The sequence below is a fragment of the Apus apus genome, chromosome 2 (assembly GCF_020740795.1).
Source record: "Apus apus isolate bApuApu2 chromosome 2, bApuApu2.pri.cur, whole genome shotgun sequence".
NCBI classification, from domain to species: domain Eukaryota; kingdom Metazoa; phylum Chordata; class Aves; order Apodiformes; family Apodidae; genus Apus; species Apus apus.
The window spans coordinates 98,447,259-98,472,086 of NC_067283.1; the positions used below are offsets into that span (position 1 = coordinate 98,447,259).

Sequence of the window (24,828 nt, forward strand, 5' to 3'; positions counted from 1 at the left end):
TGAATTCATCATTATAGTGTCCTGCTAGTGATGGAGGATATGTCCTCCATTACACCTCCATTGGGATTTGGATTGGATTGCAGAAAGCAGTGGAACAAGCAAGAAGCAAATACCTTTTAGATGTGTATCAGCATTCCAGAAGTATACAGTAGCAAGGCTAAGGTGTGTATTAGGCTATCCTATGAATAAAAAGTATATCCTTTAAAGATATATTTGCACTAGAGCATTTTACTAAATCACTTTTGATTTTGTTAATATCTGTAGTCATTATTATAGTGTATTTTTCTTATTACTCATTGGTCGTTTTTTGTTTATTCTTTCTCCTATTCTAATCCAATATAACTTGCTACAGATAGAGTAAATAGAGCTAATAGTGTCCAGTCTGGAATCAGAGCAGATTTTCAAACCAGATGTATGCTGACATAGCTTTGAAAATTGGCAAGTGAAGTTACTGTCAGTGTGCAGTGCCCTCTAGTGATCAGCTCCGTGAAATGGTAGAGATAGTGTGCTGCTTTTTCATACTTGACATTGTTGATATTTAGCAAAAGAGAGAGGGGGAAAGAGAAGAAAGAGTGATGCTGGCAATGTTGATTTACAAGAGTCAGTAATTCTGCTTTTAGACATCACATCATTCCATTCCTAAGCATGTGGGAAAAAAAGCAGATAAACACAAACTGTGTACCGGAAAACAGTACCAGCAAAACACCTCTCGTAACATCAGCACCTATAATCATAGAACCCTAGAATCACTTAGGTTGGAAAAGACCTTTAAGATCATCGAGTCCAACCTGTTTTTCCCATCCTTAAAGCAGCATTAGTACTAGAAGGAAACACTGGAAACATAAAGCCTAATACTTATTAATATCGGGTCTGTCTACAATATTTATTTATCTATTGTCTAAAATAATCTACAGTTACCTGCCAAAATGTTGCTTTGTTATGTCCTAATAATCTTTCTTCTTTGTATATTTTATTAACAGCCACATCTAAGTGACAGAAACATTCTCAATTTTCATGTTTGTTGTAAGAAAAAGGTTTTTGCTAAGAAATAATACATGACATATGCTCTTCTCAGGGAAACTTAGCAGAAAAAATCTTCATGCATTGATTTGAATCTGCAAGGCAAGGCTACTTTCAGGGAGGGATAGGTGAGGCAAGGGCAAGGTCCCTGGTGGCTGCAGCCACACAGCTGGTCAGGGCATTGTTTGGCTTTTGCAATTCCTCAGCGAGCTCTTCTTTGGCCCTACTTTATTCAACAGAGAAAACACATTCAGTAACAGCTTGGGACAACTATTCAAATTGATGAACTAGCTCCACAACTTAAAAATGTATAAATACACCCAAAAAGCCATTTATTTCAAACTGGTATATCCACTTCAATCAAATTCTGATTAGACTCTTCTTACAGGGCAGCTGCATACTCCCTGACCAGGAAGGAGAAGGTGTACTCAGGACACACCACATACTCTTGAAATCAGTGTCAACTAGGGACTTCTTTCAACAAGATCAAATAAAAAAGACAAGACCACTCCAGTTATCAAGAATCTCACACTAACCATGCCATTCCCTCTATTCTGGTGAGAGGAGCTTATTTCTGGTCCATGTGTATTTAGATTTGCATTCTTCAGTGACATCAGTGATGAACTGTGAAGTGAATTCAGATCCAAACCACACTGTTGCTGTCTGCCTCAATGCTGATGTGAGCAAAACAGCAAATAAATGGAAAATATACTCAGATTTTCAAAGGGAGTCAGATCTCTCTGCCATGGGAAGAAAAAGAAAGCCCAGACTAATTCATTCTCCGCTGAGTGCACAGATTAAAAAAAAAAAAATCCTACCTGAAGAGGCTGCCTGAAAAATCTTCCCTGAGTCCTCTTTCTGTGTTTTGCTGGTTCACACTGTTTCTCCTGCTATCTCTACTTTTACTACACATGCTTTGCCCTTAAATATTAGTGCAGAGCAAGACAGAAATATAAAACAGGCACTCATTTTAGGAGAGAGAAATGTAATAAAGCCATCTAGGACATCCAGTGTCATGCGTGGCCTCTTTTGAAAAGCCCTCCTTTTCAAAAAAAAAAAAAAAAGCCATAGGCCATATTTGTCACCCTACTGCAATGGTGGGATCCACAAACACTAGTAGAATTCAGGTACTTGTTTGTCCCCACTAAGACAGCCAGTTTTGTTATGTCAGTGAGGAGAAACCCATAAGTTTTGCCCATTGCTACACCTGCAGAGGTCACCAGCCCTTCTCAACCAGCATTGGTCTGAAGACAGTTAATTCATGCAAAGGATAAGGTAGGCTAACCACAATCTTACTAGAGGCTGTGTGGAATGAAATACCAGTAACATCAAAATCAGACACAATTCACAGTTGCTTCCAATACTTAAGTTTTATAGAACAGATAAAATGGCTGTTAGAAAAAGTAAATTTCTCCATTGTTCCTCACTTTGGTGGTCACATTTATTACACAGAAAAATCAGTGCAGAATCCTCAAAAAACACAAATTCTACACAGTGTTGTGTTGTATCAACTATTCAATAATTTAGAGTATGACTATATATGAAGGCTTTTAATAAGGACAAATTTATGAAACAGTATTTACACTGTCATTATAGCACAAAGAGGAAATGTCACAGTTATAATTGCTTAGACAAAATAGAAAACACATCTAAATAGTCTATCTGGATAATATGTTTATCCTTTCAAAATATACATGTCAGATTCTGCAAATATTTTACAACATTATTCTTTAGTATCGCGTATATTTTTAAAGATATATGTAACACATTAAATGAATAATCAAACTTGTGAAATCCAGTATACCATAATTCCCATAACTGAAGAAGCTTCCTGAAATCCCTCTGCATACTTCACTTTCTAGAACATCTTTTTAGGTTTATTTAAATTTAATGATGAGATGTCTAGCTCTTCAAATATGACTCATAATTACGGTACACATTGCACCATTCTTGCTTATTCATGCATCTTTTCCAGTCATCTTAAAATTTTCATATTTAAGCTGACTGTAAATACAAGTCCAGCCCTCTTATGGTTACTATGAGTAAGTACTTGCAATCTTTGTTGTGTGATTTTCTCTTTTACTACTGCTTTCTCTAGGAAGACACTTAAAGAGGAAGTTCCTCTTGCAGTTATCTCTGGAGACTTCTGTAGCACAGTAGGGTGAGTTTATTCATCAAATGACCAAAAAAAAAGTAATACATTGTACAATGTGACAAACATACTAAACTTTAACAATATTCAACTTAGATCAGATGCCAAACCCACAGTTCACAACACGGTGGTTAAAAGTGGGAAAAACTTTCAAAAAACTAGGAAAGGCAACTCCACGTTCCCATAACCACTAGAAATATTGTCAGTGCATGCTGTATTTTACATACATGTTCACAATGACCATATACAAACGCATGTCTTTTCATTGACATTTTCAAAACTGGTCTTCACACCAGTGATATGTGTTCTAGCAAACAAAGGAGACCACTGAAAAATGACATTTCTACACCCCAATGGGTCGTGCTGATGAAGATGATCAAGCATGGGCCTTATAGATAAGTTCTGTCTGAGGAAGGTAATACTGATGATAAGTTTACTGGAATTACCTGGTGATACTTCCTGACAAAAACTGTCTTCTTCTCTTTGTTAGTAAATGGACTGTGTCCTGGTTTGAGCCAGGATGACACCAACTTTCTTTTTACTGATTTTTTTTTTTTTTTCCTTCAGTAAGCTTTCTTTTAACTGCTAGCAGAGTGTTCCAGCTAAGAACGATAACAAATGGTGGAATGTTTTTCTAACTGCTGGATCTTCAAGGTCACACATTTACTCTGCTGGCTCAGACACTACAGGGAGATCTATGACCCACCCCTCACCCCCCCGCCCCATAGAAGGCTGAGTTAGACAGCAAAATTGGCCAGAGATATTCCATTTCATCTATGTAAGCTCAGAGGAAGCGCAGAGATCACAGAAGACAACTTCCTTCCTGTTTCTTCTTCCCTTCTCTTCCATCTATGGCTGGCATCTGGGGAGGACTCCGTCCATCCATCACTGTTGACCCCCATCCTCAAGCTCTCCTGACCCTCATCCCTCTGTGCTTTCTCCAGCAGCAGCTCCGGGATTTTTCAGGACTGTTCCCCGCTAAGGAGAGTGGTGTGGGAGCTGCTGGGGGTCAGGGGAGGCAATAGAAGTTTGCACACTACCTGAACTTATTTGTATATAATTGTATATATTTTCTTTTATCACTGGTGTTTAATTAAAGCTGTGTAGTTTAGTTTTCAATCCAGAGCATCTGTCTCCTAATTCTGTCTCTCCTTCCCTACCTGGGTGGGAGGGGGAGGGGATCGTGAGCATTGTTGTCAAACTGAGTCAAACGGTGACAGACTGCCAGAAAAGGAGTTGCTTATATTAATTGCAGGTTTCACACTGAAAACATATGTGATGGAGCTCTGAGACTGTGTGGAAGATTTCATAAGATTCTTCATAAGACAATTTATGGAGTTGCAGTCCCTGCTTCTTGCCACAAATCCCTCATGAAAACACAACTTGTGCATCTGAGCCAGCTGAAGTGAATGGGTTCTTACATGCCCCAGTGTGGGCCAAATTTGTGTTTAAACTTATGGTGATAAGATGATGATTTTTGTTTATTTCTGCTTTATGTTATAGCAAAACAGAGTAGAAGAACTCTTTCAAAATTTTGTCATTGTAATGCCAAACAAGTTCAGAATCTGACAGGCAATTATTTTTAGGGGGAAAATATAAAAAGAAAGAGGAATATGTCATACATTGCTATGCATCTTTCAGGACATTAGTATGCAATATAATATTTGATCCAAAATCTTGCTCTGACTAAACCATATTTTATTCCCCATACTGGTTCAACTCCTGTACAACTGGCTACTTGGCACACATGACCTCTCAAGCCTGAACAGAAATTGGGTCTCAGATCTGGAAAGTCTTTTGGAAGAAATGTTTAATAACCTGGCAATATTTCAAAGGTGAAAAAAAATCTTTGAATAATTCAGCATATTTGAAGAGAAAATATAATAAAAAAATTAATAATCAGATCTGAAAATCATGTGTATCAGCACAGCTGCATAGGCATACAGTGGATTTTAGAGGTCTAGTTCATGAGCTAGAATCCTGATCTTGTTCTAAATACTGTCCTTTCCAAGCAAATAGACCATATTTTGTATTTTACCCATCACAGAAAACAGTCAAGATATATAAAAATGGAGAAACTGTATATCAGAAGACTGTACAGAATAGACATGTCACTTAGTGTGACTGTCATTTCTCTGGGCTGAAGTACACAACTGTATGCTCTTTGTGAGATTGTTAATAAAAACAGATATTTCTATCATTAGTAAAATCAAGACTCTCTAAACCTGTGTGAACAGGCCAGACCAAGGTACCCTAAAAATAAGACAGAATTATCATTCTAATAATGTTGAGCATGGTGACCTCTGCCGTGCCACTAAGCAGTCTGAAGCACAATGCATCACCTGCCACTTCATTTTTTTCTTGTTGTTTCCAAAAGCCAATGGAAATTTAGCCAAAATGATGAATTGTCTAAACCGAAAAGAGTTTAAAGTAACAAAAAATGTGCAGCCTGAGGCTGCACTGTGTGTGGAGGGGAAGTGACAGGTGATACATAAGTATTCAGGCTTGGGCAGCTTCCCATCAATAAGTTGTCACTTAGCCTTGAGTGTTATAATAGCACAGCAACTTCAAACATCTCTAGCTTGTACAAACAGAAGAGACAATGTAAAATAAATTTACAGATTATGTCTTGTTAGTTACAGTTACATACCTGAATCCCAGTGATGATCCCAGCAGGATCACTTCTGCATGCAGTTTGGTGAAACCAGTATCATACAGTCAAGGCTCAAGTGTTTTCTTCTCCATCTCTTCATACTTGGAATGCTACTTCAGAAAGCTTTGTTCAAAGGGATTACTTTTCTTTTTCTTTTCTCCCTTAACTAGAAAAAAATAAAAATAAAATAACACAACAAAAGATTAAAGAGAATTACAGTATGAGAGAGAAAAATAATTATGGTCAATTCAAAATTACTCATCTTAAGGCACTTGATAATTTGCTTATAAAATGCTCTTTTTCCTATAAAAGAAAAATGTCTGAGCAATCTCATTCTGTAAAGGACTTATAATTTTGATCAATTGCAGTTGGTACTTGGTATCAGTACAGTTGTACTGGATAAATTCCCAGAGATATGTGACTTATCAAACAAAAATACAGCAAATAATACTATTTGTTTTCTGCTTCCTTTTTCCTCAGCTGTGAAAATTACGTTTTCTTGGGACATTATTGGTCAAATTCTGAAGTCAACATGATTTCCAAGGTACTAATAAGTATAATTCCATCCAGTGGGTTTCCACATATGAGAGTCAGATGGCTACTGTACTATATCTTTAGAAATTACTAAAAATGTGTGGGAGAAAAGATAAAATTAAATAGACTAGATCATTTGACAAGATATTTGTTCTCTGTAACAAAGATGTATGTGAGTACGTGCTGTTACATTTCAAAGATCCATCAGTCAGAAGCTGCAGAAATACTATTGCTGATAGAGCAATAGTAAGTACTTTAGTACCTCAGGTACATCACAGCATATTACTCTATTGACTGGGTCACAGTCCATGTACACATTCATAAGAAGAAAGACTTCTTAGTTCTGACAACTGTTTTGCTACACCTTTTTTCATTCTAATGGGTAAAAAATGTTTCCATCATTCCAATTAAGAGAAGTGTCTTGGCTTAGACACTGGATCCAGTAGTTAGATTCATTAAAATGTCATTTTATGTCCAAATCACTTTCAAGTCAATGTAGTGATCACGTGCTTTCCCTACATACTCCCTTTTTTCAGGAAAGAAACATTATTCCTTCCTGTTTGAAAAAGTAGCTCCTTTCAGCATCTTCAGAAGCTACCTGAGGAGAAAATAATACAAAATATTTTTTTCCTTCACAGCTTGCTTATTTATTTCAGGTGTGATACTCAAGTGTTGCTTACGACTGTGACTTCTTTCAATGCATAGTGTTCAATACCACCACTGTTACTTAAATTATATCTCATTTGCTGCTGATTCAGACTTTCACACTAATGATTCAGACATTCATTTGAATATCCTTTAGGAAGCAGAAAATCACAAGTAAGCACAGTTGTACAGAACAGGGTTACAAAGACATGAATAAGAGATGCATGTAAAGGTGGGTCACTGCCTGTCAAACTCAGAGCAGCATATAATGGCACATAGACAGTGGTTTTTAAAGTAATTTTAAGCATTACAACTAATGGCTTTTTCATAATACATTTTATCAGAAATTTCAGAATGTGATGCTGCTGTATCGACTGCATTTTAATAGCAAGAAAAGCAATGACTACAACACCACTAGTGAGTCAGTTTCAACCAACTGATGATAGGGAGCAAATTTTAGTGTTCATTGAACATAATTTCACTAGTTATTTTTAGCCATTCACTCAACACTCACTATGATACTAATTCTGAATTCTTTGTTATTTTGACTCCTGATGTGTAAGTCAAATATTCACTGAGGTTCTTGTTGTTTATTTGACTTTGATATTTGAAACAGTGTTCATAATAATAAGCTCAATCTTCCAAATGTTAATTCATAATCAATTTTTAATCATAGGTTCCTCTTCATGGCTCACTCATTTTATTTCCTGCTAATTTTGATTATTCATTTTATATTATGTTATTCTTACTTCACTGAAAGAATACCAGAGACTCTTTATGGATTCCTTTTCTTCTTAGGCGTATGTGAGGAAAAACTCTGATGAGGCAAATAAAAATACTCACACTTAGCACTAAGTTTTAAACCTCTCAAGATGACTGAAATCATTATAACTGTACAGTAAGAAGCATTAACAATGAATTGAGAGAAGAAGTAAATGCAGTCTGAAGTGCTGAAAAATAGGTTGCCTTCATTAGACGACATGAAGGACCTATGATGCTCGATAATTTTCTGAGCGCTCAGACTCCTGTTGTAAAAGAGAGGCAACACCATGAGAAAAGATAGAACATCTGAAATCCAACAACCTGCAAGCTGTCCTGCAGAACAGATGGAAGGGACATTGCTTTTTGCTTCCATGTGATCCAAATTGTATGTGGTCTGAGGTTGGCAGCACCAGTTAAGCACTAACAAAACTTAATTCCAAAGTGCACAGTAGTTTTATTACAACATTCTATATTTCTGGCTGTATTATGAAATGAAATATTAATATTTGTATCTTTTTCAGATGAAGGAAAAATAGATGCTTCTCAATGTTATATCTATTTTTCCTTCTAAAAAACAGTAATTCTTTTCCAAATAATTTGTAATTATTTTTCTTAATTTTCAAACTGTGTTAACTGAGGGCTTTTTCCTTGGATTTATAAGCAAAACATCGAAGGCCAAATGCCAGTTTCCATATTTCTTCGATCACATGCATTAATACAGGCAAAATTAAATTCCTTTATAGCCCAGAATATGTGGATCACTGAAGAATATGTGAAATCTCTGCATCACCAAACTGTTCACTTCAAAGTTAACAATCTAATGAGCCAGAGATTTTCCACTAACAACTTTTACTTGTAATAACTGATTCACATTTTGGATAAACCTATCCAATGAAGTTTGCAGTGCCTGTTCTAAAATACAGAAACTGTTATGTTCCTGATGTATGAGATAGATCTAATCTTTTTTACCGCACACAAAATGCATAGTTACATCTATTTTATTCAATTACAGTGTTTCCTTTAATCTCCTTACTCTAGTCTAATATATGCTAAGTGTCTGTTCTTCAATTATTTTGCCATAAATAATTCAATTAATTTAAGAAGTCCATGATTTTCACATGACTTTCCAAACTTCTTATATGAAATACTGTATGTTGACAATAGGAGTGCAACTGTAGCTGTAATGCTTACCACCATATCTGAGCAGAAGCAAAAGGAGTGTTATACCTAAGTTGTCTTCTAAGGTATACAGAGTCTCATTTAAGAAAACTTTTTTCTTTTCATTTTAAAAATATTCGCACTGGTTCAATATTCTACATAACCTACTGACATTCCGATCACAAGTGGTTCCTCAGGGCTCAGTGTTGGGACCGTTTCTGTTTAACATCTTTACTGATGGTCTTGATAAGGACACAGAGTGTATCATCAGTAAGTTTGCAGATGACACCAAGCTAGGTGGGAGTGTTGATCTGCATGAGGATAGGGAGGCTCTGCAGAGACACTTGGTTAGATTAGATTGTTCGGCTAATGTTAATGGTGTGGGCTTCAACAAGGCCAAGTGCTGGGTCCTGCACTTGGGCCACAACAACCCCAGGCAACACTCCAGGCTTGGGGAAGTGTGGCCAGAAAGTGTCTGGCAGAAAAGGACCTGAGGGTTCTAATTGACAAGTGGCTGAATAGGAGCCAGCAGTGTGCCCAGGTGGCCAAGAAAGCCAATGGCATCCTGCCTGGTATTAGAAATAGTGTGACCAGCAGAAGTAGCGAGGTGATTGTCCCCCTGTCCTCAGCGCTGGTGAGGCCACACCTGGAGTATTGTGTCCAGTTTTGGGCACCTCAATTCAAGAGAGATATCGAGGTGCTGGAGCGAGTACAGAGGAGGGCAACCAAGCTGGTGAAGGGCCTAGAGAAAAAAATTTATGAAGAACACTTGAAGGAGCTGGGAATGTGTTGTTTGAGGAAGAGGAGGCTGAGGGGAGACCTCATCAGTCTCTACAGCTACCTGAAAGGTCATTCTAGAGAGGTTTGTGCTGGTCTCATCTCACAGGTAATTAGTGATAGAGCAAGAGGGAATGGCTTCAAGCTACAACACAGTACCTTTAGACTGGACATTAGGAAAAAAATTTTCACAGAAAGAGTGGTTAGACACTGGAATAGGCTGCCCAGGAATGTGGTTGAGTTACCATCCCTGGGTGTGTTTAAGGGTCATCTGGATGTGGTGTTGGTGGATATGGTTTAGGGGAGAACTTTGTAGAGTAGGGATGATGGTTGGACTTGGTGACCCCAAGGGTCTTTTCCAACCTGAATGGTTCTATGATTCTATTGTTCTATTTCTTTCTGGCAGTTAGGATTATATTTACATAATTCGTAATACTGTATTACAGGTGGTTTTATGCTTTCAGATACTGACTTTGTAGGTATCTTAAAATACAGTCTGAAATCGGCTACAAGGATACTGATTGCCTGCTTTGTAAGAATATAACATTGATACATCATTGTATTGCAATTTTGATTGGTCTTATTAAGCCATATAGAAGTTTTCTCTCATGTAAATTATAAACATTAATTATTATAAGTTATTTTTAAATCTCTAGTGACGTATTTTGCCTACTTGAGACAAAGCCTCAGAGGGTGATAATCTCTCTGGGTTCAAAGCAGTCATTCCTGGGCAAGCTGTAGGAACCCTGCCATGAATGTAAAGGCTCACAGCAGCACTCAAAATGCAGTTGCTTTCCCACAGCATCTCTGTGGGATATCTGTGCTGTGGCTAACAGAACGTGGCTGCACAATTTGAAAGCATGCAATTTTGCAATAGTTACAAAACAAAGTTTAGCTAAGGAGGGAGAAAAAGTCCAATAAAGCTATCTAGGGTTTAGAAAATTCATTTTCTGTGAATATTTCCTCACTGAGATTTTATGCCATTTAGAAATCTTACTGACCCTGAAAAGAGTTTACTATTTAGAGTTTACTTTAAAAAGTTTACTAATGCATTGGATCCAGACTACTGATTAGCAAGTACTAAGCTATGCATGTACTTTACCACTTGGTTAGCAAAGATTTTTACACTGCCACTACAAACACACAGGAAGGTTTATGTTGCTAATTTTTATCTGAAGGGCAGATATATATCCTGACATCTTAAAAACATGGGCCAAATTTGTTTCTCTTAAACCCTGAAACTTTTTATCTCTATATTCAATATGTATCCTCAGGAGCTTGGTTAGACATGTATCATCACTCAAATCACTGTTGATGTTCACAACACTGTTTAGATAAAACATTTTTAAAATGTTTAATGTTTTATGGAATGTTTTCAACAGGGTCATTTCACTAAACTGCTATTAAGCATTATCCATCTGGGGTCAGCTCCATAAAAAGTGCTCATTATTGTAATGGAAGAAAGGAGCAAACCTAAAAACAATTAAAATTTTCAAATTCCAGCAGAGGTATTGATGTAAATGCAATCAGAAAACAGGAAGTAGCAAAAATAATAAGAGAGAAACTGGTAAGGCAGACAAGATAATTTAGTAAAAGAATACAGGATTGATGTTGATCAGTACCTTCAGTTTTTTTAATTATGCAATGAGATAGATGAGAGTATATTCAAGGTCAGGTTGGATGGGGCTCTAAACAAACTGTTCTGTTTGCAGATATCCCTGCTTATTGGAGATGTGTTGGCCTGAATGACCTTTAAAGATTCCTTTCAAACCCAAATCATTCTACTTTTATATGAGTCTATACAAAAAATTTATTACAGATACATAATATCTGTATAATACCAACTCCATTAAAAATCTGATAAAGATTACAACAAATCTGATTCTGTCCCTCTGCTCTGGTGAGACTCCCACCTTGCAGTACCACATCCAGCTCTGGAGTCCTCAGCACAAGAAAGACATGGACCTGTAGAACTGGGTCCAGAGGAGGGCCACAAAAATTACAAGAGGAATAACACATCTCTCCTATGAGAAAAGGCTGAGAGAGCTGGGATTTTTCTGCCTGGAGAAGAGAAGGCTCCGTGAAGACCTTAATGAGGCTTTGAAATACTTGAAGAAAGACAGTGACTAATGTTGTGACAGGACAAGAGATAACGGTTTTAAACTAAAAGAGGGTGGATTTAGACTACGTAAAAGAACATTTTTTAAAATGAGGGTGCTGAAACACAGGAACACATTGCCCAGAGAGGTGACAGAAGTCCCATCCCTGGAACATTCAAGGTCAGGCTTGATGGGGTTCTGAGCAACCTGATCTAGTTGAAGATATCTCTGCTCACTGCAGGGGGCATTGGACTAGGTGATCTTTAAAGTTCCTTTCCAATCCAAACCATTTCATGATTCTGCAACTCCAAAGAAAAAGGGTTTTCTCTTACCCAGGTATGAAATGAAAGTCAGTATTTTCTCTTCTTTGATACTTTTTACTGTGTTGTGGGGTTTTGATTTTCTAATTGATCATTTTAAAAGTTCAGAGACCAGTCAATTAAAACTATTAAACTATTAAAATAGGTCTTGTGGGTCAGGTTCCCTGTAAATGTTTAATTAAGGTCTTTTTTTCCCCACACCTCTTTCTTCTTGTGATGCTGGAAGTCATTCCTGGGCCCATCATTAGGGTATTTCCTGAGTGACAATCATTAAACATTCTTTTCCATGTTGAGACTTTATTGTGATCTTGAAATAAGATTAGATACTTTTTAAAGTTATGTGTTGGTTTGGAGGAGAGGAGCTAATCAAAAAATGCTGAGGTCCGTGGCAAGACTTTTTGCAAAAACTAAACAACAGCAGCGGTGTGAAGGTGGGAGTGGGTTGTCATATATATCACTGAAAACATAACAGATTGACATCACACATATATTTGATACTTCAGACCAGACGGGTTTTTCAGCTTACCCCTGCTGTGTTTAAATGGGTCTCAGCTGGTATAGGTGACAGCCACTGAACCATCTCAACTCTCAGCTATTAGTGTCCCAAATCAAACTGGTGCCATCTCGCTGCTGCTTATAACCAGCCTTTTTTTGGCACTAAGCCAACCAGACTACTTCAATTTATTGATAACACAAACAACCTGGAAAGGCAGTTGGCTGGAAGAAGTAACTTCATAATGTTATTCAGGTCCACACGAGCCCAAATTTAACACAACAGAGTGTTGTTAATCCTTTCCTTTCTCTTTGATTGCACCAGTAAGAAAATTTCAGTAATACTAAGAAACTGGTCCTATATTTTAGATAAAGAAAAACTGATTGTAGTGGAAACACAACCTCCTGCTGTTAGCAGCATGGAGAAATCAAGGATTTGCTTGAGAAGATGAAGTTTGCTTTAAAAGTACACAGCTGAGACCATGATGATGTAATGGTTTGGGAGACTGAACCATTGAACAACCTAGAAAGTAGAAGAGGCCACTTTCTGGAAGTGTAATGTATTTTCCCAGGCAACACAGCACAAGAACCTTGCAGAGATACTGAACTGTGTGAGAAACACAATATTTTAGCCTTATTCTGGCATACCTCCTTGAAAAGAGCTGCTTTTCTCCTTGGACCCAAATAGTTCTTCATAAGATAGTGAAGTTATGTCTGCACAGCATTAGATATTTGTTAACACTCATTGCTTCTGCTGACACAATTAATGCCACAATTCCATTAGTGACAGGTGCGTTTCCTTCAGTGAGATTATATTCAGAATTAAATTGGAAATATCCATTAATCTTTCACAAGGAACTAAAAAGGATAATTGCATTTTATTTAAATAAATCATTGACAGCTTTTAATGCAAACACACTGGTAACATCAAAGATACTGAAGAGAGAGAGAGAGAGAGAGAGAGAGAGAGAGAGAGAGAGAGAGAGAGCGAAAGAAAGACAGAAAGAAAGAAAGAAAGAAAGAAAGAAAGAAAGAAAGAAAGAAAGAAAGAAAGAAAGAAAGAAAGAAAGAAAGAAAGAAAGAAAGAAAGAAAGAAAGAAAGAAAGAAAGAAAGAAAGAAAGAAAGAAAGAAAGAAAGAAAGAAAGAAAGAAAGAAAGAAAGAAAGAAAGAAAGAAAGAAAGAAAGAAAGAAAGAAAGAAAGAAAGAAAGAAAGAAAGAAAGAAAGAAAGAAAGAAAGAAAGAAAGAAAGAAAGGAAAGAAAGAAAGAAAGAAAGAAAGAAAGAAAGAAAGAAAGAAAGAAAGAAAGAAAGAAAGAAAGAAAGAAAGAAAGAAAGAAAGAAAGAAAGAAAGAAAGAAAGAAAGAAAGAAAGAAAGAAAGAAAGAAAGAAAGAAAGAAAGAAAGAAAGAAAGAAAGAAAGAAAGAGTGGATCAGTCTCACAAGTTTAGCTGGCAACAGCCAGAGGGCCTGTTCTGTAAAAACATGGCAAGTACTTAGCAAAATAAAAAGAATAAAGAGAATTTTCAAGAGGTGACTGCCAGATCAACACCACAAGAAGTTACTGAGTTTGATAAAGAAATGAGACATCACAGGTGGAAGGATTATAAAGCTCCCTGTCCTCCGTAGTTAACAGAAGACAAAATGCGCTACAAGTGAATACAAACCAGGGGAGTTCACAGGCAGAGGAGTGCTGTGATTGCAGTTTAAATCTCAGATACTCACATTACACCCAGAATAAGATATAATAATATTGCACATGGTGAACAAAATGTCTAGTGATAAAATAAAGGATAAAGGAGATAAAACATCAGAAAGCTGCAGGTAAAGACCAAGCCACCAGAGATGTTAAACATCTGTGATGATGAGCTCCTCATATGAGAATTCCAAATATAAGCCAAAGCCAGATGACATTTACTGATATTTACATGCTATACTGAGCTTTTTGATGTCAGACTCAAAAAACTGATTCTGCCCCACTTTATGTCATTCATCTTTATTTCTTCTCCCCATTTCTCCTCTCTAATGATTCCCAGTAACCAATTAATTTTATAAACCTGCATTTAGACATCATGTGCATAGGGAGGTACCTAAAAAAAGAAAAAAAATTAAAAAGTGCAGGAAAACTGTTAATGATCAAAATTACATTACAAAAAATAACTAGAAATAGGAATACTAACTGAAATTGCTAGGAAAAAAAAAAATAATACTGGAAATATCTAGACCACTAGAAGAACATTTATGGTGATTTTTATTCACTCTGGTCTTTCCTCAAACTAGGGATGATTTATGTTGATACAGAGCTTCATAAAGATGCTGACTCTTTACTACATCTTTATTTTAACTCACTTAAACTAAAAGGCTGGAATGAATTATTTTGCTGCTGTTGGGTTAATGCATTAAAGTCCTACTGTTCTACAGAATTAGATACCAGAAAATTTTTCCAGGACCTCACATCTGATTTTCTAATGCTTGAAAATCATGCAGTCCTGAAAGGCTCATCATCAAATTCACAGTAGTTCAACACCCTGTAGAATGAAAGATGTACTTTGATGCTTTATGCAGTACACCGTGCACTTTATACAGTACATTTTATAGAGTATAGTGTAATTTACACAGATATTACATTTTCTAGAAACATTCATAGTTTAGGACTGAAGAGTAATTGAAAGATGGAAAAGACTATGTATGTAAACCTTTTTGTCTGTAAAGACAGTAAGGATACCAAGGACAGTAGTACTGTAATTTGTAAATGGAATAAGTAAGGAGGAATCGGTTTGTCCAAAGCAACTTGCATCCTGCAACCAGCAGGAAAAAAACCCTGATATAAAGTCTCCCTTCAGAAATGTGACATGTTTGCAATTAATAAAATCAGCAAAAGAGGTCTTAAGTGGGCTCACCTCCAGCACTGGCATGTAAGAAAGAAAATTACCAGAAGGCATCATTATAAGGAAAGAAAACAGATCTCTTTCTGGGAAATCAGCATGCTAGGGTGCCTCTCTGACATGCCTGTAAACAAATGTACACAATATGGGGAATAAATGTGATGAATTTGAGATCTGCATACAGTTGCACCGTCACAACCTTGTTGGGAGGAGGGCATAAAACAATACTGTTTTACTTCTTCACTAATCACCTGGATGATGGGACAGACTGTAACCTCAGCAACTACACAGATGATACAAAACTGGGAGGAGTTGCTGGAGCACCAGAGAATCATAGTGCCGTTCAGAGGGACCTCAACAGACTGGCAAAATGGGATGACAGGAAACATATGAAGTTCAACAAAGGGAACCACCAAGTCCTGCACCTGGGTAGAAATAACCTCACGCCAAGCAGCTTTGTAGAGGAAGTTGCAGTGGGTCCTTCCTGACCGTGAGCTAATCATGACCCAACAATGCACCCTTTTGGCAAACAAGGCCATCTCCATTAGGAAAAGCTTTGCCAGCAGGTCAAAGGATTTAATCTTTCCTCTCTATTGAATGCTGGGTCCAGTTCTAGTCCCCAGTCCAAGAGAGACATGGAAATCCTGAAGAAAGTCCAACATAGGGCCACAAAGATGATGAAGACTCCAGCATTCTAATCCATGTGTGGATATCCATATATCTTATGTGAGGGAATGAAGAAGAGGCAATCAGACTCTTCTTGGTGGTGCCCAGTGACAGGACAATTGTCAATGGACACAAATTGAAATACAGGAAGTTCTATTTAAGCATAAGAAAGAGTTATTTTGCCATGAGGGCTTTGGAACTTTGGCACAGGTTAAAATGTTGTGGAGACCCCATTCTTGGGAGACATTCAAAAACCAACCAGACACAGCCCTTAGCAATTAGCTCTAGTTAACCCTGCACTGAACATGAACATTGGACCACACCATTAAAAAAAAAATGCCTTCTAACCTCAGTGATTCTGTGATTCAAAGTGTCAGCACCACATACTGATCTACAGAACTAGAAAATTTTCAGGTGACTTAAGAGAAAGCACTGAAAGAAGATGACTTCTGCAAGAAGATGACTTCTGCATTGCTGTTACTTACATAATACTCGTGTAACATTTGCTTTGATAAATTGATAAATTATTTTGAATCTAGAGATTATCTGCTTATACTGTGTTGAAAGTCCTTTGTTTTAGCCCACCAATATTTATTTTCAATTTTTAGTTGGTTTTGAATTTCAGAAGCAGAGAACTTTCTGTTTATTTCAGACCTGCTTAGATGAGTATATACCAATATTAAACCAATGAAAACAACAAAATAGTCCCGTGGCAAAAAAAAAAAAAAAGAAAAAAAGATTGTGTATGTTTTCTAACAAAACACACTTATAAGCTTGCCCTGCAGTTAAACTGCTATAGTAAACAGTAATAGTACATTCATATCTATTACAAGAGCAGTATCACCTGCAGTTTTATTGAATGTCAGGAAACAGGTCCCATTTTGTGAGACAATCAAAATCAAATTTTGTGTAAAATCTCTCAGGGTTGTAGCCTGTAACCTTATAACATCAGAAGTGACAGCAGTAAGCCTTTTATCATTATTATTATTTTCACTTCAGACTGCAAAACAACCAAGAGATTATATCCCAGAGCAGAATGTGCTGCACCCATTGGTGTATTACTATGCAAAGACACGACATAGCCACAGCAAAGGCATGAGAAAATACTTTCAGTTATTTTACTTTCTTATTGCCACACATGACTATCCAACATAGAAAGACATAACCTGTTAGACTAACACTCGCAAATAAATTCTCGGTATGAAATGAAATACAAAGCTTTAACGGCACAATATAATTTTGGAAAGTAGTCATAATTTTTCTAGTCTTTAATTTTTCACAACTCAGGTTGACCTGAAAAATTATGCAAATAAAGTTGAAGTGGGAAGTGTAATCACATCCTTCAACTACAAGATGGTTATATTAGGTTTGCATGGCAAGGTTTTGGCAGTGGGCAGACCACAAGGGTAGCTTCTCTCACATTTGATAGAGCCAGCATCAGCCAGCTCCAAGACAGACCTGCCACTGGCAGCAACTATCTTAGCACCTCTGTGATAACACATTTTAGAAGGGGTGGGGGGAAATACTGTGGCAATGACAACAGAAGAAAATAGTAAGAATAAGTGACAGAAACAACCCTGCAGACACCAAGATCAGTGAAGAAGGAGTGGGAGGAGGTGCTCCAGGTGCCAGAGCAGAGATTCTTCTGTAGCCTCTGGTGAAGACCATGGTGAGGCAGGCTGTCTCCATGCAGCTCATCAAGGTCCATAGTGGAGCAGATATCCACCTGCAGTCCAAGGAGGGCCCCACACCAGAGCAGGTGGATGCCCAAATGACCCCACGGACAGCCTGCATTGGAGCAAGCTTCTGACAGGACTTGAAGACCCTTGGAGAGAGAAACCCATGCTGGAGTAGGTTTGCTGGCAGGACTTGTGACTCCATGGGGCACCAATACTGGAGCACTCTGTTCCTGAAGGACAGCACCCTGTGAGAAAGACACCCAGTGGAGAAGTCTGTTTGAAGAACTGCAGCCCATGGGAATGCCTCAGGGTGGAGAAGTTCATGGTGGACTGTCCCCTGTGGGATGGACCCCATCCTGGAGCACAGAAAGAGTGTAAGGAGAAAGGAGGAGCAGAGACAATTTGTAATATAAACTGACTGCAACCCCCATTTCCCATTCCTTTGTGCCGCTGTGGAGAGAATAAGGTAGAGAAAAATCAGTAGTTGAGCCAGAGAAGAAGGGAGGGGTTGGGGAAGGTGTTTTAAGATTTGGGTTTATTTCTTATTACCTTACTCTGATTTTTGGTAGGTAATACATAAAATTAATTCCCCAAGTTGGTCTGTTTTGTCCCTGATGGTAATGCCTGGGTGATCTCTCCCTGTCCTTATCCTGACCCACAATACTTTAATTATATCTTTTCTCCTCTGTACCGTAGAGGAGGAGGAGCGATAAAGTGGTCTGGTGGGCACCTGGCATCTAGCCAGGGTCAACACACCACATTCATACAAGGCCATATATTGATTTTCACATAGAGAATGTATTAAGGGGGGCTGGGGAAGCATGAAGGCAATGTATCCTCACTACTCTGCCCACTTTCAGCATCATTTATAAGGTTCAGATTGGACATTTGGAGGCATCTCCATTATCCTGGATCTTGATCATTGGACTCTTAATCAGAAAACTTTGAGATGCAGTAAAAGTTTGGATCTGAATTAACAGTTTAAATATGGATTAATCATTTAAACATGTAGCTAGATTTAAATAGTCCAAAGTTGCCCATCAGTAGCCTTTTCTTTTACCTTTCAGAGCAGTCACGTTCCACTGCAGTTCTCTTGTTAAGTGCCAGCAAGAGTTGCAAGGGACTTCGACCAGGCAACAAAATAAAAATAACTTGACATTGAAGATACACTCGCTTGATTCAAGCTGTGGGTAAAGCAGACCATCCAATTTCAGGTCTGTCCAATTATCAGTATGGCTTTTCTTTTTCAGCCCAGCATGAGTTCAGATTTGAGTCTTGGTTGAGTAAATAGCTGCCTCAAACAGCAGCTGAACAAGGTATCTTCATTAAAACTTTGCTACAGATAGTTTGGATACTTGGGGAAGAAAAAAAAAAGGAAGAGGGGAAAGTAAATGAGGAGCTCAGACTAAAAGCTCCCTTTCATCTAGGCAATGTAATGCAAATCTTTTCTATTGTGCATATAAAGATGTAAATTGGATTCAAGTTGATGTCCACCTGTCTTGAACCAGCAGGGATCTCTTCGCACCTTTATCAAAGCAACTCTCCGCCAATTACTGGCTGCTGTGACAGTTGGAGATTTTTTGTGGGTGTGCAGTTCTACAAATACAAACTAATTAAAATTAGCTCTTTCACATTCTTATTCCAAGAAAAATATCTGGGATCAAGTGATCTGCATCATCTAATTGCATCCTAAAAGATCCAGGAGCTTATGTTTATGAGAAATATTACTTATTTTCTTGGTATTTTCCATTTTCAAAGATGTACTCTTTTTAAGAGGAGAAACTATTACGCCAATACAGAAAGATACTTATATTGTTTACTCACTGCAGACAGACAGATAGATTTGTATTCATTGAGGTATATTTTATTTAATTAAAGTAAATTCTCTACCAGTCCATAGAAAAGTAGGCATTCATTTGAATAACTTTACACAGCTCATATGCTGAAAATCACCACACCATTAAAAAGAGACAAGTTCAGATCAAGTTGCTAAGATGCCCCCATTGCTTAAAAAAAAACAACTTACCTTTCAGTGGTCACAAAACAGATACTACTGTAAGTTGCTTAGCAGTGAGAAGAAAAAAGGATTTTTTTTTTTTTTTTTTTTTGTGGGCTTAGGGAATTTTTCAGCAGCTTTAAAAGCTGTACTTTATTTTTCAATTTTTCACAGGTTAAATTATTCTGTTGAAAAATTTTAGTATGAGGATCATTCATGACCCTTCTTTTTTTGCTAATGTTCTGTGTTTGAAATGAACACTGTAGATATGTTCAGTGACTAGGAATGGGCACATATGCAACAACTTGGACTATCAGGGTCTCAGAACCAGTCTTCCAATGTGTTTATACAGACTTACTGGGTGCACGTTGCAGTACATTACATACATATATGACATAATAGCTATACTTATGATAAATATCAGCTGATACCCTGTGTTTTTTTCATCACTAGCAATGAATCCATTGCCTGGTATGTTAGTTTGCTATGTACAATTATATGTACATTTTTGAAGTGCTCAATGCTACTGCAAAAAATCCAGAAAGAGCAGAGGTCACAGCCATCCTTTTGCACTCTGAAAACTGTTCACAGCCAGGAAATTGTGCAAGTGTTAATGGAAAGCTGAGGAAGGTAATGGTACTTGGAAACACAGGAGGTGGAGAGGGAGAACTTCCACCAAGGACTAGAATGACTACCTCTGGGTCCACACCATGATGTGTGGTACATATGTGTTTATTTAAGGAGAGGAAAGATCTAGAAAACCTCTTCAGGACTTCCCCTACATTTCATTTGGCCTTGCAATTCAAACACTGCAAGACGATACTACCAGAATATTTGGAAACAGCGAACAACACAAAAACTTACTTGTCAGAAAAGTATGACACAAAATGTGGAGTGGCCTTTTTTCCTTGTTTATACCTAGGTTGCTCACACCTATCGCCTCTTTTTTTTCTGCTTGGGGGTTTGGGAATTGGGGTTTTGTTTTCAGGATGTGTTTATCTTTATTTTTTAAATGGGCCACACTTTTCTCTCTCAAAAATTCAAAATGGCTATCAGATCACTAGAAACCACTTATCAATATTGTAGATAATTTTTTTCTTAAAATTAAGAGAAAAATCACCCTATATGACATGGCCAAAAATATCTTGCACATTTCAGGTTCCAGCCACACCTGGGCCCCTATCACATGTTCCCTTGTCATAGTATCTGTACCACACTCCTTAGAGCATTTTCAGTTTCTCTCTCACCATGGGTTTCCACTGGATCACAAAATAAAGAGTTCACTGCAAAATCTTAAAGCCAAGGAGAGAAAGCCTCAGTAGTTGAGGATGAGCCTCCTGCAAGGCTGGCATGCCTGCAGCAGGGAACCAGGCTCAGAAGAGTCAAAGGTAGTGACAGACGACAGCAGGGGATTAAGCAAACAAACAGGTATGAACCAGGAACTACCACTCTAAGGAGATGGACAGCCTAGTTTGTTGGACTGTAATACCATCAACTACAGTATCAACTGCAGCATGTTCATGTGGAATTTATAACCAGTTCAGGACTGTACTGTAAATGAACTCATCCACTACATGACAGGGACTTACTGGAAGCCATCATAACATGGACAGATACACAGTATCTTACACAGTAGAAGCTAGACAATTGGAAAGTTCTTGAAACGCAAACCAGGCATTTTTCCTCATGTATCACATTTGTTCTCAGATTCATGACCTCTCCTTGAAAAATATGAGCTAAAGATCAGGAAATGAAATCTAACTGAACTAAGCCTTTCCTTTTATACTAACAAAATAGTTACACAGCTCATCTACAGATACATGCTGTAATATCTGCGTAAGATATTCCCAAGGCCCATATGATATTTTTTTTAGTATAAACTCTTAGTAGATACGTCTTCTTTCACAGTGTCACTCAAACAAAATGGCAAGGTAAACACTATAAACTCTTAAGGGGTAAACACTTTCTAAAACACTATAAAAGGGAGATCAAAATAAAAGGGTTAATTTGAAGACAGGAGAGAGATATTCAAAATTAAAGAATAATCACAAATACCTTCACTATAAGGAAGTAATTTGAAACCAGCTTCCAGGAGGGCTGAGTAGGAAGCTCTAGGGCAGAAGATTGGAGATCAAAGAAAGTTCTCCTGAGTATCATCACACAGTGCTCCAGATCCAGCAAAGGACTGAGGTACGTATTAGGTGCTGTAGATGAACTGTATATTTTAACCAAGGGCCAAGCTTATACAAAGCAAAGAGGAATAATTAAAATCATATTGTTTGAAAGGCAGGCATAGACACAGGAAAACCAAATTATTTTTCTCATTTGAAACATCATTGTGCTCTCACAGAACAGATTAAAATTCTATCCACCTCTCCTCACTTTGTATTTCAGAGTTCATTTTCTCTAAGCTTTACAATGTAGTAACATGCTGTTATTTTCAAAGCAGAGAAATCTTATGGAAGAATTTTCCAAAGCAAGCGAGACCTCTACACTAGAATTAAAATTAAAAAAAAAAAAAGACTAAAAAAAACCCAAAACCTCTAAAGGCTTAAAATATTAGTCTATATATGTGGGTCTGCAATGTACATATATGATTATATATTTAAATGTCCATACATACTTATACATATATATACACAGATATAAGCAGACATCATTATATTAATATATATATGGATACAGCCATAAATAAAGATATGCATATGCATACACATATTATAAAACAAAGAGAAAAATTAAGATATTTCACCAGGATATTCTGCACCTTGCAGAAACTGAAACTGCAAAACATCTTCATGTAAGAATGCCACACCCTGACAAAACATAGCTTGAGAGAGGGGTTCAGCTAGGATGAGAGCTAAACACACAGGTGTGCTACTCACAGCAACTGGTAGTATTCATGCTGCTGCTACCAGAGCAAGCTGATCAGATGAATACAACAGACACTAGGGAGATTTTACACTTTTTTAAATTTAAATTCTACACAAAATTAAAAATGGCAGCCACAGAACCCTTTATAGCAACAGCTGAGATGCTCTGCCTCTTCCTGTGCATGTTGGCTGGTGAGCAGAAAATACAGAGTAAAATTTTCTCACTTTCAGAGATCTTTTTACTGTTTTGAGATTTAGAAAATGCCAGGCCATTTTAAAACACCAGCCTGTTTATTCTGGTTTCTTTCCATTTTCATTTCTTCTCTTTTCACAGCAGCTAGTCCTAAGTGATTTGGTGGAATATGCACATCCTTCTAAAGGATGATTATGCTGCCTTGAGGTGACTATGTGACTGTTTTATACCCTGCAGTATAGACAGTCTTATTCTATGTGTATTTTATCTTATTTTTCACAACATAAGAATGTTGTATTTGTTATTTACTGTTACAAACTAGGTATTTTTGACCCAGTAGTAGTTTGGAGCACTTAAAGTACTTGCAGAAAACAAAACCAGGATCACACAGGGAGCAAGAATTACAGTCTATAATGCTGTAAATGTTCTGAAAGTTTACTGGTGCCTAGACAAGATTTACCCCTTGTACATAACACTATGGCTACTGAGCAACCCAATTGTCACTAAACATACAATAGTATTCCTCATTACTACCCATTGCTCTTGCGAGCACAAAAAAAAACACTTGAAATGAAGGTCGAATCATAGTCTTTCCATAGTCTTATCAAGTCAAATTTCTGAAATGGCTTATAGAGTCCCAAAATGAAAAATTGTCTCAAAACAGCCACCCTGACAAACTGGACATTGTGCTTGGGCTGGATCTTCACTCGATAAGCCACCTGGACCCTGTTCTCACAAAAAGAGGCCCTCCTTTGGCAGCCACCCTGATAAATAGGACACTGTCCTTACTTGATAAAGAACAGTGGCTGACAAGAGGAGCCCTGTGGAGGCATAGTGCCATCTGGTGAAAGATCACTTTCCTGTTTAAGACAGACCACACGCATGAAAATAAAGATCATTGCTAGGTCAACAAGATGGAGGGGGCAAGTGATCACCTGGACCCTCGTGCCTCACTGACTAATTATCAGAACATTCCCAAATCCAACACTGCATCTCCACAAAGTAGGCTGAACCTCACCAGGAGAGGCAGGGCTAGGTGCCATTAAAGAGGCAGACTTGAAATGCTCAGTGTGCACACCTGCCATCCAAGGACCACAACGTCATGTTGAGATCATCAAGAATGGTGGTATCTTTCTTATCCCCTCATTTTTCATCTCTCTCTCTCTGTCTCACTCTCTCTGTTGCTAACCTTATTCTCAGCACATATGGGTAACATAATTTCTAATTTTGCTAAGTTTTTCCAGTTGTAACCTGTTTTTTTGAGAGTACAATTTTGCGAAGTTCCATTGGTTGTAACCTGTTGTATTGAGAGCAGCATTATGCTAAGTCCTTCTGGTTAGAATCTGTTGCTTTGAGGGTGATATTGTTGTGTGATTTTTTTTCACTAGCTTTATAATCTTACTTAATTTTAGTTAAGTAATATTTTGTATAAGCCTCCGGAGTAATGGTCTTACTCGTAGAATACCATACAGAGAATTCCAGAGGTTAATCTTGCCAACTGGGTTGTTAAAAGAGATTAATTAAGAGAGGAGGATTGGATCTGAATTTCCCTGGGTTGACCCCCACCTCTGGGGAACTCTACCTGTTCTCACTTTGTGGGATGCAACCCTGTACCCACCTTGTGGGATGTGAAATTTAATTTGGGCCCCCACCTCTGGGGAGCCGTGCCCACTTTGTGGGATGTGAAATGGCCGCAAAACAGTTTGAGTGAAGGCATTTTAAGAATGTCTGAAGATCACTACTGGAGCAAGAAGAATATTCATTTTTCACTCCCTTTTATAACCACAAGGATCACAGCAGAAGTCCTCAGAAAGTCCTTCATTAGCTGCTCTCCTGACAGGCAGAATAAACTTGGACTTTAAGTCTAAAAAAACCTGCACAGAAGAACCAGAGTTCTTTGTTTTGATCTTCTCTGACATTTTGCCTGA

General features: G+C 37.6%; 1 long non-coding RNA gene across 1 annotated transcript in view; it reads right to left on the reverse strand.

The window, feature by feature from the left end:
• The window catches only part of LOC127381788 (uncharacterized), a 69,477-nt gene that overhangs the window by 17,843 nt on the left and 26,806 nt on the right, over nucleotides 1–24,828 (reverse strand). Inside the window, exon 2 of the long non-coding RNA XR_007888796.1 lies at nucleotides 5,823–5,991. This is a non-coding gene — a long non-coding RNA (uncharacterized LOC127381788). The remainder of the gene's footprint in view (nucleotides 1–5,822; nucleotides 5,992–24,828) is intronic.